This window comes from Monopterus albus, unplaced genomic scaffold (assembly GCF_001952655.1).
Source record: "Monopterus albus unplaced genomic scaffold, M_albus_1.0 scaffold67.1, whole genome shotgun sequence".
Taxonomy (NCBI): domain Eukaryota; kingdom Metazoa; phylum Chordata; class Actinopteri; order Synbranchiformes; family Synbranchidae; genus Monopterus; species Monopterus albus.
In genome coordinates, this window is record NW_018127947.1 from 1995606 (window position 1) to 2011452 (window position 15847).

The window sequence follows — 15847 nt, forward strand, 5'->3', positions numbered from 1 at the left end:
TGTCACATCTTTTCATCTATTATATCATCAGTTTGTATCATACCAGACTCTGGTTCATGTCCCAGGTGTCTGAGCTGATGTACCTGAACTCTGTGTCTCCCCTGGTTTCCTCAGCTGTCTGTGGCTTTGACAGACGCTTCGTTCAGGCATGTTTTTCTCACTATGATAATTTGACCTTCTGACCTTTACCTGTTTCCTCCTCCTGGCTGATGCTACTCTTGTAACCCCCACTGATTAGTTATAAATGCAAGAATTGGGAGGGAGAGATGATGTCAGAAACGTCAGGTTGGATTATGAGCACTGTGGGGTGGGCAGCAACCATATGGCTGCTCTGTAGAAATTACTGTGCCTCTTTATTATTTACCACGTCAATGTCAACTGTTTTGTCCCTGTCAGAACGAGCCCAGGGTTTTCCCAGCCATCTGATTGGTCGGTGCTCGGCCTGGTGACAGTTTGATAATGACCCTCTGAAGTTCACCTGCTCCAGAGCAGACGCACTGTGCGTCCAGAAGTTACCGTGGTGATGTAGCCCGATTAAAAGTGAGCCAGAAAACTTGGGTTAAGCCCAAAGTTAGCGGGATAAGCCACTAATGGTGCAGGCCCCGGGATGTTTTACTCCAGCTGGTGGCGGAGGAAGGAGCCGTGCACGCTGCCGGATTTCACACGATGAATATCTCAAAGACTAAGGTAAGACTTTGTCTAATTTGTTATTAAAGGTAACCTGTTGAGTTTCTGAGCTCGTGCTACGGGGAATTTGATATGAATGGGCCTCCGTTTGTGTACACGCACACAAATGGTTTCCACTTCCACCTATCACCAGGTGGGCGTAATTTACCAGTTTGCACCACGTTGAGGAGGCTGCGGGGAAGAAGACCAGTAAACATAGATGGAAATCATTCTGGATTTAAAAAATCAAAACCACGGGCATCGCAAATATTGGTTCCAGTGAGCAGCATCGCGAGAGTTTAATCAGATGCTCGATATTCAGTCTCTCATTTTGAGTTGGAGGTTAGAGAAACTAGCATCTGTGCACGTATGGCCGGCGTGCGCGCGTGTGTGTATGTGAATCTGCAACGCAGGAGACTGATGCGCGCGCACACACGCAGTGATGGCCGCTAAATGATACAACAGCAGCTCGTTAAAGTGTGCGGTGGCTGTGCCAGCAGGTGATTGGGTGTGTGTGTCCTGTTGTTTATGACTCGTATCATCTGGACAATCAGAAGACGCTGCTTAGAGAGACTTTAATGAGCAAATCAAACTGCTGTGTTTCCCCAGGTCAGCTAAATGTAACCTGAAACTAAATGGGACAGAGAAAGGTTCAGTCAGGTGCCTATATGTGTTCTTACCCTCTCAACCACACGGTCTTTGCAAATCATGCTTTACCTATAACATTATGTCTTTACTGCAACCCCAGCTGAAGAAAATGCAACCGTCTGATTGGACTTGGGCTCTAATCCTCTAAGAGCTGTTTTCATCTGCACCTTTAATCTTAAGGAAAACGCATGAATACAAATTTAGCTATACCAACCTTTCACTGAAGATCACAATGTGCCAGGAAGTAGCTCTGCAGGGACTTCAGCTTGTCCTCACATCATATTTATTTGCAGCGCTTTTACTGCTTTCGACAGTGTGTGTTGTTGTTGTTGTTTGTTTTTTTTCCTACGCTAAGTTTGTCCCCCTCAGTCCAGCTTTGCTGTGTTTTGTCAGATTTTCAGGTAAAACGGCTACATGAAGAGTCTGAGCTGAATCTTAATGAACCTGAGCGGAGCTTCCTGCAGGAGACAGTCTGACCTGACGTTACAGTTCTGCTGGTTCAACATGGCTCTGATTAGAAAAGATGAGCTAGCTGAGAGAAATTTTGCGTTTTGTTTTCTCCTGCTGTTGATGACTAAACGTTGTGCAGCACTGAGGTCGTGCTTCCTGCAGCTTCACACAGCAGCGTCGGCTTCGTCTCAGCCTCTGTCGTCTTGACTGACAGGCGCCTGTACAGATGCTGTGACTGACGGCTGCTCCTCTGCCTCAGTTGGTTACACGTCTGTCAGGACGGTGATGAAGGAAAGTGAGCCGGTGTTCCTTCAGCCGTCTAAACTAAACTTTTGGCGAATTCAAAATGACATGTTTTGACACCCTGTCAAAGCATTCTCCAAAGCCTACATTATTCATGGACGAAAGAATTCCTGCTCCCTCTGCTGCTCTGCCTCTATCATTTACATGTTAGATGTTACAGGCGGAACAAAGAGATGATGCAGTATCACCGTCCTGTTTCAGGACAGTCTGGCGCCACGTGAGGCTGCTAACGTGACCTTGAAAGTGTGTGGCCTTATGGTCACCTGACGGCTCCAGTGAGTGAGCTGCACTGATAAGTGACGAGGTTGGAGTTGTCCTGTGAGCTTTCGTTCAGCAGTGGTTTGTGATGAGGAAGCATCTCTGCTGCTCAGTCAGTGAAGCTGAAAGAACTGGCTGTACTTTAAAGACCTTTTAGTCGTTTAGAACTGAAACTATTACTAAATAGTCAATCAGCTGAAAATCAATTGGCAACTAATTTGAAAATCAGTTCATTTCAGACTAACCTTCCAAACATGTCAAATACAGCGTCATTTTTAAACTAAATATCTTTGGCATTGAAACAGTTGGATGAAAAAAGTCTGAGGTTTTTTTTCCCCCAATTCATAGACAAAACAATGAATGATCAGCAGATTGTTATTTGAGTCCTCAGAGTTGCCGTTTTACATTAGGGTTAGACCAGAATGACTGCCATGTCGAGCCGGGATCCAGGAGTGAGGAACGGTCGTCTAAAAGATTTAGGATTCAGCCTGTGTCTGCTGGATGTGCAGCTGTTTTCATCCCTGACCTCAGAAGCCAGATGATCATGGCTGTGAGTTTGTGTGTCTGCACCCTGGTGGTCAGAAACCACAGACCTTTAATCGTGCTCTGATTCCTTTAGTTTAAATGTTGACATTTAGCTACAATATGTGTTTATATGCCAAAAGTGTGAAACTGTACTGAGACACAAACCAAAACACTTCTGTCTCCACATTTACTTCAGTTGTGTTTTTCAGCACATCAGCCAGACAGGGTGCAGCTCTTCCTCTTCCTCTCAGATTAGCATGCAGCCCCCTGCCGAGATCACGCATCCCATCTTAACACCACACAGCCTCACCGTTATCACAGAGAGCATTTTAATGGAGCTGCAGAACAGGATAGCAATTAAGCTGTGGTTCTAACATGTGAGAGAAAGTCTCTACTTGTTGTGAGAACTGACAGGAAGAGAGTCAGGACACAGCAGCCGCTCGGCTGTCACGAAGGAAAAAGAAATGGCACCATAACACTGAAGTGGACTTACTACCATCTGCAGTAGTGGGAGTATTGACTCTAATGGGAAATGAATCATTGAACAACCAACACTTGGTAGATTCCTATGTCATAATGCATGGTCAAACTAACTTGGGGTTTCCAGTTTTGCTCTTGATGCTTTATCTGACCAATAAAATGCTATTTTTACAGTTTTGACTTTGCCTCCTGAGTGTATAGCAGCAATGGTTTGTTTTTCTACACAAATGTGTTTTTAAAAAGTGTGTGAAGTTAGCATGTTGGTTTGCTGCAGAGGAGGGAGCTTATTCAGGTCTGTGTGTGTGTCCTTCATATTCCCCTGTGGCAGTAAACAGCACAGCAGAATCTTAGTCAGGCAATGTTGTCTAGTAACTATGCTGCCAGACTGAGACAACAGCTCAAACCAGCTGCTGTTCCACTTTAATACTCAGCAGGGAGACACACACACACACAGAAAGACACAGGCCTAAAAGTTTCCATGTCCGACAGTTTGCTGACACCTGTGTCTGTACAGTGAGTGCAGCATCCGTTGTTTACACCTCCCGGCACCACAAACTTTCTAATGAGGGACTAGTTGGAGAGGTTCAGAGCAGCCGTGTGTTCACTTGCTTGTTGAACACCGTCTTCCACTAAGTTGAGAGGGGAAGCCCCAAAATGTCCAGATGAGATAAAGATGCCAGTCCGAGTAAAAGTTTCTCTAAATCTTTATGAAGAATAGGCAGTGGTGCGTTACTGATCAGCATATCAGGAGGTCAGCGACATGTGTACAGCCAATGACACTCAACCCACAAGGTTGGTACACCATATATATTCAGTTCCCCAGTGAAAGTGAACTTTAACATGCACTTATTACTAATGGGTGCAACTTGTGGGTGATCCCAAGGTGCTCAGGAGAAAAAGGAAGTTTTAAACAGTGAAGCCTGCAGCACCAGCTGTAAACCATCACTGACATGTTGAAGTTGATGAGGCAGGATTGTCAGCGAGCAGTTGATTATTTACACACGGATCAGCTTCTGTCTGGAGTCTTGTTTCCATTCACTTAACTAATATGAAATCCATTAATCAATATTCATTCAGGTTTGGTTTAAGTTCTCTGGCTCTTGAGCTGCTAGGTCTTCGACTTTGTTTCCAGCTACTTTCTGTCTGCGCCTGTCTGCTGTTTGCTGCTCAGTCAGTAGCGTGCAGTGGGTTTGAAATGACGCTGATGAGAGGACTGAGGCTGAAACATCAAGGAAATGTGCTTTAAATCAAATCATGAGGCTAAAACCTTGTTGTAGTTGGGAGTTTGTCACTTGGTCATGAAGTAAAATAATTGTTCCTTACCTTGATCCACTCTCTCTCCTCCAAACAGATGGTTAGCAAAGATTTCTTTATTTATTCAGACAACAGTGTAATCAGTAGACTTCCCTTAGTTCCTTTAAAAAAAAAAAGTCTAGTGAAGCAAATGGACCAATGAGATTGGCAGTTAGTCTGTGTCCAATCAGATCGTTGCAGACTGGCGTTGTGATGAGTGGGTGTGGACTCTGTTGTTGGTGTAGCTGCCTAAGTTTAGACTGTTGCCTTCTGGTATGATATCATTCAGATCTGTGAGGCCTTTATGTGTCTATGCTCATAGCTGATAGGCTTTAGATAAATAAACTAGCAGTTTTCAGTGTAATCACTTCAGAACTAACATGTACACTGTGCTGCTTTAACTTCCAATATAAAATTATCTGTGGTATTTGTAGAGGATTTAAAATGAGCCCTGGCACATTTGAAACCTTTCTTTAAAATGTGTTTAGTGACTAGAAAGAGGGGAACAGGAAGAAAAGTAAAACTAAGGTAAGAACACCAGAAGATCTCTGGGCAGAGAAACAAAGACAACATCCCACTTTAACACCCACCACAAAACAAATGCAGCTTCATGAAGACGAGTGAATATGAAGACGAGAGATCTATCTGCTGATCAGCTTTTGTTGTGAAATCCTTTGTAGAGCCCAGACACTGCCCTGCTGCTCTGATTGTATGATAATTAAAGCTTTCAGTACCTCTTCCGTTCAGACGTATGTGGAAGTCTGCTAATCACATGCACTGGCCTCCTGTGTGTTTCTCCTGTCTCTTGAAAGAGCAATCACACGAGACACCTGATCGATACCTGGTCTAACGGGCCTTTTCAGGAAGCTTCAGAGACCAAGCACTGGAATTGGAATGTGCACAGACCTGCAATTATCATATGTTTAAGCCTGAGTGCAGCAGAATCCCCAGTCAGCTGGTGAGTTGTCTCCACCCCTGGTTTCCAAAAAGCAGCAAACTAAAAGTGAACATTTTGCAGATTTTCAAGTCTGCAGGTGGCGCACATGAGAGATCCTGGGGAGATAATCTTTTTAGGTTTGACATCCAGCAGCAAGATTGACCTGTACAAACACTTCATTACACCTTTCACAGAAACACAAACTGCTTCAAGCATGAACTGAACCTGCATTTTATCACTGTTGTTGACCGAAGCTGACTTTGTCTTGTGTTACCTAAAATGTGACTCAGTCGAATCGCATGATGTTTTCTGCATGGATACAGATGTCTTCTTTTTCCTTAAAAACAACAATAAGGAAACAAACATTGAACCCCTTGTCGATCAGACATTCACTCATGAGCATAATTATTGTGCAGGTAGAGAACTACGGGTAATCTCTGTTGTCAGAGAAGCTGCTGTGAGCGAGACTGATGCTCCAGTAGTCCTGACACAAGGCTGAACAGCTTCATATTTCCAATAAATAAGTCACTATGAACACGAGTAAATAAATAAGTGACAAATAGAAACAAGTTCATGCTCTGTATCAATAGTGCAACATTTTATTACTTCATGGTAAACTATATAAATAATGTTTGCATTTTTATTTGCTAATAGATTAGAAAATAATTTCATGTGTCCACAGCCTAACTACCATGTCTAGGACTGAGGAAGACCAGTGTCATGGCTGATAGCGCCAGACAAAGCTGAGGACCAGGAGTTGGGATTGTTTTGTCAGACTGCTTGTTTTCATTATCAAGAATGATCATATAGGCCAGCAGAGACAGGAAGTCCTAAAAGAGCTATGGATGAGTGGAGTCACATGTCAGCTGATGAGAAGGATGAAAGCTTTAAGAAAGGCCAGTAAGTGGCCCCCGAGTTGTGAAACTTCAGCTTTGGTTGTCATTTACTTTGTAATGAACTCTGCAGCCTGCGGGGGGCACTGTTGGAGCTTTAGACTCCAACTCATCCTGTCTAACAAGTCACTGTGTGTGTGTGTGTGTGTTGTGGGAGGGGGTCAGAGAGATGTGAATTGTTTCTGATGTGTAAAGGTTATTTTCTGTTATGAACTATAGACAGACTGTAGAGGGATGTTTGTGTGTTCCAATAGTGCAACATTTTATTACTTCATGGTAAACTATATAAATAATGTTTGCATTTTTATTTGCTAATAGATTAGAAAATAATTTCATGTGTCCACAGCCTAACTACCATGTCTAGGACTGAGGAACACCAGTGTCATGGCTGATAGCGCCAGACAAAGCTGAGGACCAGGAGTTGGGATTGTTTTGTCAGACTGCTTGTTTTCATTATCAAGAATGATCATATAGGCCAGCAGAGACAGGAAGTCCTAAAAGAGCTATGGATGAGTGGAGTCACATGTCAGCTGATGAGAAGGATGAAAGCTCTAAGAAAGGCCAGTAAGTGGCCCCCGAGTTGTGAAACTTCAGCTTTGGTTGTCATTTTCTTTGTAATGAACTCTGCAGCCTGCGGGGGGCACTGTTGGAGCTTTAGACTCCAACTCATCCTGTCTAACAAGTCACTGTGTGTGTGTGTGTGTGTTGTGGGAGGGGGTCAGAGAGATGTGAATTGTTTCTGATGTGTAAAGGTTATTTTCTGTTATGAACTATAGACAGACTGTAGAGGGATGTTTGTGTGTTCACTGGCTTGTGTTGTGAGTGTATGTCATCATGTAAGAACCAGATAAGGCTGTGTGTACCTGTGGTTGGCTGTGTGTCTGCAGCTTCACCACAGTGTGTTGAAATGCAGACAGAGTCCTCGGAGATTTTGGTTTTCTCTCAGCATCCCTCAGCACGAAGCCTCAGGGGAAAGACGAGAGAGGCGGGGGACGCTTCATCAATAATTTAACATGTGGCGCTGAATTGTGTCCCCCATGAGGTTTTGTGAGGGGGAAAAAGTAGGTTCCTGTCTGTCCATGGTGTAGAAGAGGGAGAGCACGGTCAGACGGTGTGACAGACAGATAAAGGAGGCAGAAGCCGATGAGTCGAGTCTTCAGCTCGCTGTACAAGACTGGGTAGCTGCATCTTTACAGAGAGGGAAGTCTGTAGATGGGGATACACAGAGGGGTCAGGCAAAAGGGAGAGAACACACTGGCTCAGTGAGGCTGGAATGGAAAGACAGAGCCTTACTGCAGCTATATGTCAAACTATCCGGACACCCTTACCATACATTTGTGATTGTTGAATGTATGTTTCTGAAACCAGAGACATTACTGTGCTGCTGTAACAGGCTTCCCACCGGGGGACACGTCTGAGCCTCATCCGTACCAGATAGAATCTGACTGGAGATGAAACATTAGAAAGGTTTATCCCGATTGAAAATAACCTTTTCCTCTCTAGTCACTGCCTTCCATTGAGGGAGAGGCTAAACACTGATCCTGAATCCAAATCTGCACCCTGCTGTTTAATAATTATCAGATTACCTACAGCTATTTAACTGGTATGAGACTTTTGTAAAAGAGAGCAGGAGGTGGTCAAGACGGGTGAGCAGTTACCCCAGTTTGTAACTCTAAATTGTCCATAAGTGTGAATGGTTGTCTGCCTCTGACCTGTCCAGGCGTGGGCAGCTTCGCAGCGTCAGCTTGGACAGACTCCACCCCCTGGGAATACACGAATAGAATGGAAAACAGCCAGGATTGTGTTACATGATGTCCTCAGTCAGGAGGGGCTGAGTTTGTCTGAGGCTCAGCAGCAAAGTGAATGAATCCATCACATTGATCTGCCCCAACTCTGGGTTTATTAAACCAATGTTCGAAAGCATAAATATCAAGAATTCACACAATCAAACTGTTTGAAAAACCTTCATTACCAAGTAAATAATGAAATAATATTCAAGATGGAAAATGAATCTTTCACTGTATATTTTAAGAAGAACACTTAAGATTCACTAGAAGACCTTTTGAACCATGTTAGTGAGACTCATTATTTTGCTCTGTAATTGATTCCGACTCTGCCCCACATCCCACATCCTGCTGGGCACCAAATGTGGATTCATCCACCACTGAAAATAGTCCCCAACAGATGTTTCCTCCTGGTTGGCCTGGTTCTCAGCACACTGTCAGTTTCTAATTGTTACAAAACAAAACTTTATCTTTGAGCCATTTTAAATTCCTGCATCTTCAGTGGAAATCGGTGGACCTGGGGTGTACAGCTACAGACAGAGGCAGACTAACAGATTGTTGGTTTGGGTCTTTTTGTTGATTTGTTGACAAGAAAAATGTGGAATATTGCCAACTTTACCCTTAAATCAGTACAAGATACCTGCTGTATATCAAGCATGCAGGTGTACAGTCTCTGTGTCTGACACACACACACACACACACACACACACACACACACACACACACACAGTCCATATGTAATTGTATGGACATACCCATAAGCACTTTGTGTTGTTTCACTGTAGCCAGGCTGCTCTCGGCTACAGCGATCCTGCAGGGAGACGTGATGGAGGCAGGAGCACACAAACAGACACACACCCTCCTCCTGTGGGATTTGTGTAAAGATAAATTAATCATTGAAAGCCAAACTTGCTTTAGGCGTGCCCTGCTGCCTTGAGATGAATTTTTCAGGATCGAGCAGATCTCTGTCTTCATTTTTCCTGCTGTATTTCTGCCACACTCCTCCTTGACTGTCTTTCAATAAATACATTTATTTTTTAGCTCCCTTGCCTCCTGCTTCTCCCAGGTAATCACAGCCTGCAAGTTCACAAAAGCCACAAACATACTCTCACACTCTCCTCTACTGCACATTGTAAACCTGGCTATAGGGGACAGTCCACATCTTGTTGAGTTTTTCTCAGCATGTGGTGTCGCTGTGATACCACCTGAAGCTCCTGTATTCTCAGTAGCACAGCCACGCTGACTGGGTGCAGCAGGTTGCAGGATCAGATCCAGGGATAGATCTCTGGAGCTTGAGGTGAAGGACTGTGCCTCTGAGAACACTCACATGTGTAGGAGCACTATTTGTGTGTCTGATGGAGCGGAAAAGAGCAGCCAGCTTGATCTCCTCCATTCTGTACCATCGATGAGCCTGTGGCGCTCTGCTCAGCCAGTCTGAGGCGTTCACTGTCTGTTGAACGACCGTGTGAAGTTCAGTTTCGACCTGCGTTTCTCCTCATCACACCTGACTTCACCATACAACACATCCAGTTCTGCCTCTCCTTATCACAAGCTTTAAAACTCCTTTATTTTAAACAATATTTTAGTATTAACAGTGGATTAAATGCAATGTAATGTGAGAGGTGTTGCTCATAGTCGTGGCTCCTGGTTCAGTGCTAACATAAATCTCATTTCCAGCAGAAGCAGGCAGCTGTTTTCAGCCACTGTGAACTTTCCTCAGGAGGTGGTGGAGGCCAAACTGGAGCTCAAAGAGAGGGAACGCTGGACTAGATGTGTTCAGTGAACTCTCCAGAGGAATGATCCTGTTGCTGTGTAACTAGCTGTTTGCTAACATGTTTGCAACTTAACAAGGGGATAATATGTCAGTGTTGTTGCCCCCAGTTTATCAAAAACATCCATTTAGCACAGGTTAACTGTTTGTTTTTGGCTCCTAAACAAGATACTGACTATTTATGTTCCCCGGGGGATGAACCCGGTGACCACCTGACCTTTTCTCAAGCATCACAATCAGGGCCAATAATTACACCTGTACATGGAAAATTTCAAAATCTAATAGTTTGATTGCTATGAAATTTACTGCTGAAGTTCCTGCTCCTGTGAGGGTGAACCCTATTGCTTTTAACGACCCCATAGCCTTAATTCTAGCACCGCCCTGAGGACAAACAGTTTTACTTAACTGCTCATAAGGATCTAAGAATAGCTAAATCACCAATATATTGATTGATCTGTCCCAAACCTTCACATTGTGTGATGCAGTGACAGGGGCCACTGTGACTTTGTCACTTCTATTCAGCTGTTCGAACTCGATGACCCATAGTTCACAAAAACTAATCATTTACATATTTATCTACGTCCACGTGCTCCTGTATCTGCAGCTCTCCCTGTGTTCTCTTTTTGTTTTCAGATTTCTTATCACACACAGAAGCACACACTCGCACAGCAGGGGTCCTTTTGAATAGACTTGATTATTGTAATTGAAGCAGTCAAAACAAATTATTTGTCTTGTCAGACTAGAAAGAGAAGCCTGCTGCATGGACTGCTTTCACAGGAAGCACTCACATGCTCACATGACGCATCCAACACTGTTCAGGCTGCTCACTCGTTTAGTCTGTGTTCGTGTAAATGTTTGCATGTCTCAGGCATGTGCACGTGTATAATTAAGGAGCGCAGGAACACTGTAGACACTGGGTTTTGTTCCTTCCAGTGTCAATAAAAGAACTGCATGAAAAGATTTAGGCTTTTGAGCGGCTGAACAGATTGTAGGTTTTGCTTGGTTTGTGTTTGTGGTCATTAATCTGGTCTGTCAGACAATTTCATCTAGGTCTAAATTAAAGTATCTGAACCTGGATTCATCAGACTACATCTTGAACCAGCCCTGTTCAAGCATCTTAAACTGCATGATTGCAGTGTGTCATTTTTTTTCTGACTTTTCTTGTACTAGCTTCACTTCAAAATAGTAACTAACCCTGAGCTTGTCTTAAATCACCCACTTTTCACTTGAACTTTCTCCTGACGTCTTGCACTCTGACATCATTATCTGACTGTGATTGAACCAGAAATCCTGTTTCTGGCTCACGTTTCCTGGGCTGTGCTTATAGACAGTATATATATATATATATATATCTCTGCTGCTGTTTACCTCCTGAACTTCACCCCAGTAATTGATCAACAGTGTGCACAGTGTTCTGGTTCTTACAGTTTAGATGTGGTAAAATGTTAAAGTCTCCTCCTTGATTCTAGTTGGTACATTCAGTACAAAGATTCACACTCACTTGCTAACTTGAGTTGATTCATTTTTGCCCCCAGTAGCAGGCTCACTGTTAGGAAAGTAAAGATCCAGTTGTCCATAAAACCTGGCTTACCGTGTTTCCAGGCGGCCACACTCAAAGCCCTGCAGGCGGAGGAGCGGCTGAGAAATGCTGCTTAAATGAACACTTTCAGTATTTCCTCTAAGTCATTTATGGTTTGGGTTATGTTTGCACAGACACCAAGTGGCAGAAGCAGCTGTGTGAAAACAGAATGGAGTTCAAACCCTGTCTACTCTCCTGTCACTGTTTAACAAGTTGTTTTGGGAGGGTACAGGCATTCTCAGATGTAACAAACATCAGAACGTGTGCTTGAGTTTTCAGGTTTTGTTTAATCTCAGTTTGAAACATATCACTCGTTTTATATTTTGTTAGATAAAGGACACATTAGTACACCACCACTGGACATGAATCTGCATGTGTGAATGCAGCGCTGTGCTGTTATAAGAGAACACCAGCTGCAGCTACTCGGTAGGTCTGAGCCTGGATATTACTGCAGTATCTAACATATAGATCTCTGGACATTAAGCTGAGAGCTTGTGTTTGTTTAAATTACAGTGTGGTAGTTTTATTCTTTTGTTTGCTAAGAGTCCAGTGTGGTTCCAGTTTTACAGTTAATGCAGGCAGACCTGATTAAACCTGACTGTTTAAGATGTTTTGTTTCTTCTAGCTTAAACTGCAAATAGAGTAGTTATTGCTCACACATTCATGGATATATGTTATGTCAAAGTTTCACAGTAGCTGTAACTTATAAAACATTTTGTAAGCCTTTGCAGTACAAGAGTACAGTGCACACACTACACGTGCAACCACACAGTTTGTTGCTTGGTCTTAAATCATCATCCGTGTTTGGTGTTTGTCAGGATCTTTGTGGAAAAGTGAATCAGTTTGTTCTTCTGAAACAAGGCACAAGGAAATTTAAGTTTGCTCTGTGTTGAAGCTGGTTGAAAAATGTCACCACTATAGCACTGTGTTTATTGTTTTTGGGAGTCAGAAGATTTTTATCTGTTGTTGCATCAGTGTACTGTCAGTTAATACGAGTTCAGCCTGGCTTTGCACAAAGACTGGAACCAGGGGGAAGCTATGGCGGCTTAGCTATAGCAAAGTACGGTAACAAATCTGACGTGCACTAACTCGCATCTTCTGTCGAGGCTTAAGACTTGTCTCTGTATCGAGGGCAAAGATGAACAGAGACAAAACCTGTGTCAGTCTTCTCCCTGATTCCTAGCATGTCAGCTAACAAACATATATCGTAAAGTGTCTGAACATATTTGTCAGTCTACACGAACTTTCTAAATACATGTGGTTTTTCAGGTTAATGATTAAAAATGAAAATAGATCTTTTCTAAAGATGAGGTGAACTGGGCGGATGTGGCATTCTCTCATCCTTCTGGTGGTTAAGTAGACCACATGTTTGTTGGCATGTTGGACCAATATGCAGTGATATGGGTCCAACATGTTAGAGCCCAAAACATTAAAAATAAGACCCAATTTGTAATAAAGTGGAGCTAAGAAGTGTGTGTGTGTGTGTGTTGGCTCTTAGATGCTGTGGATGATTTGATGATTTGCTCTCTGAGTGCAGCGCTGGTGCTGAGGGTAAGGTCAGACTTTTCTGTTCAGTGGTGTCACATTCTCTCAAGGTGACGCACGTGGATGTGTGCACTTTACTCTGTGAATGTTTTTCTCTGTAATTCAGTTGTGTGTGTGGATCAGAGATTTTGCTTGTGCCTTGCTGTGTGTATGTGTGTTAGTGTTAGCCCTGTAGCTCAGTCAGTCTGTGACAGCGCAGCTCACGTTAGTTCACATTAACCCCTCGCTGTTCATTCCGATCCTTCCCAAAGCCGCCAACTCAGAACTCAGTCAACTCGCATTTATTCAGTTTTTCAACTAACAGCTCCATCACAAACTACTCTGAACAAAAAATACAACACACCAATGCACATTTAGCTCATGTAAACTCTTACTATTCTCTGACAATCTTTCAGTTAAGCATGTTGTCTGAAAAACCAACGGTGCAGCAGCAGGTGAACAGTTTGTGACCAGCTGGTGAACATTTAGCAGACCAGGGCAGAAGCAAAGTGAATATGGGGTTATTGTCTGATGCTTCCTTCTTTTAGCTGTTGATTCTGTTTAGTTTGTGTGTTTGTTCCTATGTTGATATTATTTATTTTAGTCCTTACCTTGCCCTTGTAAAGTACTTTGGTGAACCAGACATTGTTTTTAAAGTGCTATAAATCAATTTTAATTGGATTTGATTTGATAATGAAAGTGCTGATATCTGTCAGTGAAACCTGAAGTACAAAATATCAAGGTGTCGTGTTCAGTGGAGGATTAGTGAAGTGCAGAGCAAGTAAACATACACAGAGCTGAGGCAATAGGAGTGCAATAATCAATAATTCATTTTCAGGATTTATTCTGCTCTGCAAAGCCGACTGTATCCTGCTTTACTGTGGCAGCAACCTGTGTGTATTTAAACTCTTCACATGGATAAAACTACCCGAGACAAAGCTTCAGGTCCCCTGTGGCAAATAAAACAGACACACAACAGGCAGCGTCGGTTTTGTTCTCTACAGGCCAGATGCAGAACTGACACAGCAGAAAAGAGGGTAACTCAGTGTAGACAGATTTGCATCTAACTGTGATTTGCTAGTCAGCTCAGATCTGTTTGGCACAAGATCACATCCTGTACTGATGAAGAAAACAAACCAACAGCAACCTGTGTTCCAAAAGACAAAGATAAGCACTGCCAGTTTAACCAGTGAGGAGGGGATGTTTACTGGAACAGAGATGGAAAAACTCTCCATTAAAGCCCTGAATCATTTAGCTGAAAGAAAATACGGGCATGTTTGTAACTTTCCAAAGTCTACAGTCCAGCAGGAGCGCCCACTTCATGCAGTCATGTGTGAGGTGTGTGAGTAGCCTGGGGCTTCCTGAAGCTCTCGTCTTCATTCCTCACACAACTGCCTCCGTTTTTATCATTTTTATTTGTTCCTGGTTACATAAATTTGCTCCTTTATGTAACCAGGAAGGTCCCACTGAGATACAAGGTCTCTTCTTCCAGGGAGTCCTGGTCAAGATGGCGGAAAAAAACCATGGAAAATCTATTTGACAAGTTAAAACGTGCACAATGCAAAATAAAGTACAAGGGGAAAGAGCAAAAATACAAGTAAATAGGCCATGCCGGTGTTATGAATAATATGTTTGACCTCAGGCCAAGGGTCATGTAAAACAGCTGCACATTTTCTTCAGGGTGGTTTGTAACAGAAGGCAGTGTTTCTACAGTAATGGTGTTCTGCAGCTCGTTCCAGGCCCAGGGTTTTTCACAGCTGTTTTTCCAAGCTCAGAGTTCATCCTAGGAACATTTACAAGAATTCGAGTGGTAGATTTAGTGCTATAGCTGATGGTATGATAGGACGACTGCAGAGCAGGTAGTTTACATAATAATATTGAAACAACATTTTCACTTTTCCCTTGCAGTGAGCCCTCTGACCGATCTGACCCTACCAGAGGAGCGCTTCCTGAATTAGCAGCGGTGGGAGATGTGCTACAGATTAGCTGTTCAGAGTTACTGTTGACTAATAACTAACCCTCTTATCATGTGCTGTGGTGAAGTTTTAGGCCAAAAAAAAAAACATTTTGGAGAGGTTTGAAGAAAGATTAAAACAGATCGTTGCTCAGAAGATCTTTAAGTGCATTTATATAACTGTTCTTGTTCCACTCAGTGACCCAGTTTACACTCAGTCACTTCATAGGCAGATTGCACAACTTTTTAATTATCTATAAAGCTAATCATGGATGTGTCCAAGAAGCACAGATTGAAATCTAGTAACTGAGATGCACCTCTATAGCCAAATGGTAAAAAGGAGTAAATGCACTCGCCATCTTTACCCCTCTCCTGTGAGTCATGTGTGGAAACATCCACGCTCAGGCTCCTCTGGCCTTATGATAACAGCAGCTCAAGTGATGGAGACGAGCTCTGATGTGTATGTGAATAAATGGAGGTAATAAAATAAAATGCGCTGATTTAATCTCTCTAAAAGTAGAGTGTGAACCTGCAAGGCGACTGTACTGTGCTCAGATATGTACCTAGTTCTATTAAAATGTTACTTCTCAGTCAGTTGTTCTTCAGTTTGCTGCACTCAGGCTTGTTTAGCCGTCACGTTTATTTTACTTCTTTCTCTCAACCTAACTATGACCCACCTCACTTGAACTTTCTAAGAGTCAGAGTGTGTGTGTGTGTGTGTGTGTGTGTGTGTGTGTGTGTGTGTGTGTGTGTGTGTGTGTGTGTGTGTGTGCGGGGTGGTG

The 15847-nt window shown here is 43.1% G+C and overlaps 1 long non-coding RNA gene across 2 annotated transcripts; it reads left to right on the plus strand.

Annotated features, from left to right (window-relative positions):
- Positions 1–386: 386 nt before the first annotated feature.
- On the plus strand, positions 387–15156 carry LOC109962696 (uncharacterized). Of its 2 annotated transcripts, XR_002275301.1 has the most exons (4): positions 387–687; positions 9915–10049; positions 13086–13138; positions 15020–15156. It is a non-coding gene; the product is annotated as an uncharacterized LOC109962696 (long non-coding RNA). The 2 variants fall into 2 exon arrangements; XR_002275302.1 differs by lacking the exon at positions 13086–13138.
- The last annotated feature ends 691 nt before the right edge of the window (positions 15157–15847 follow it).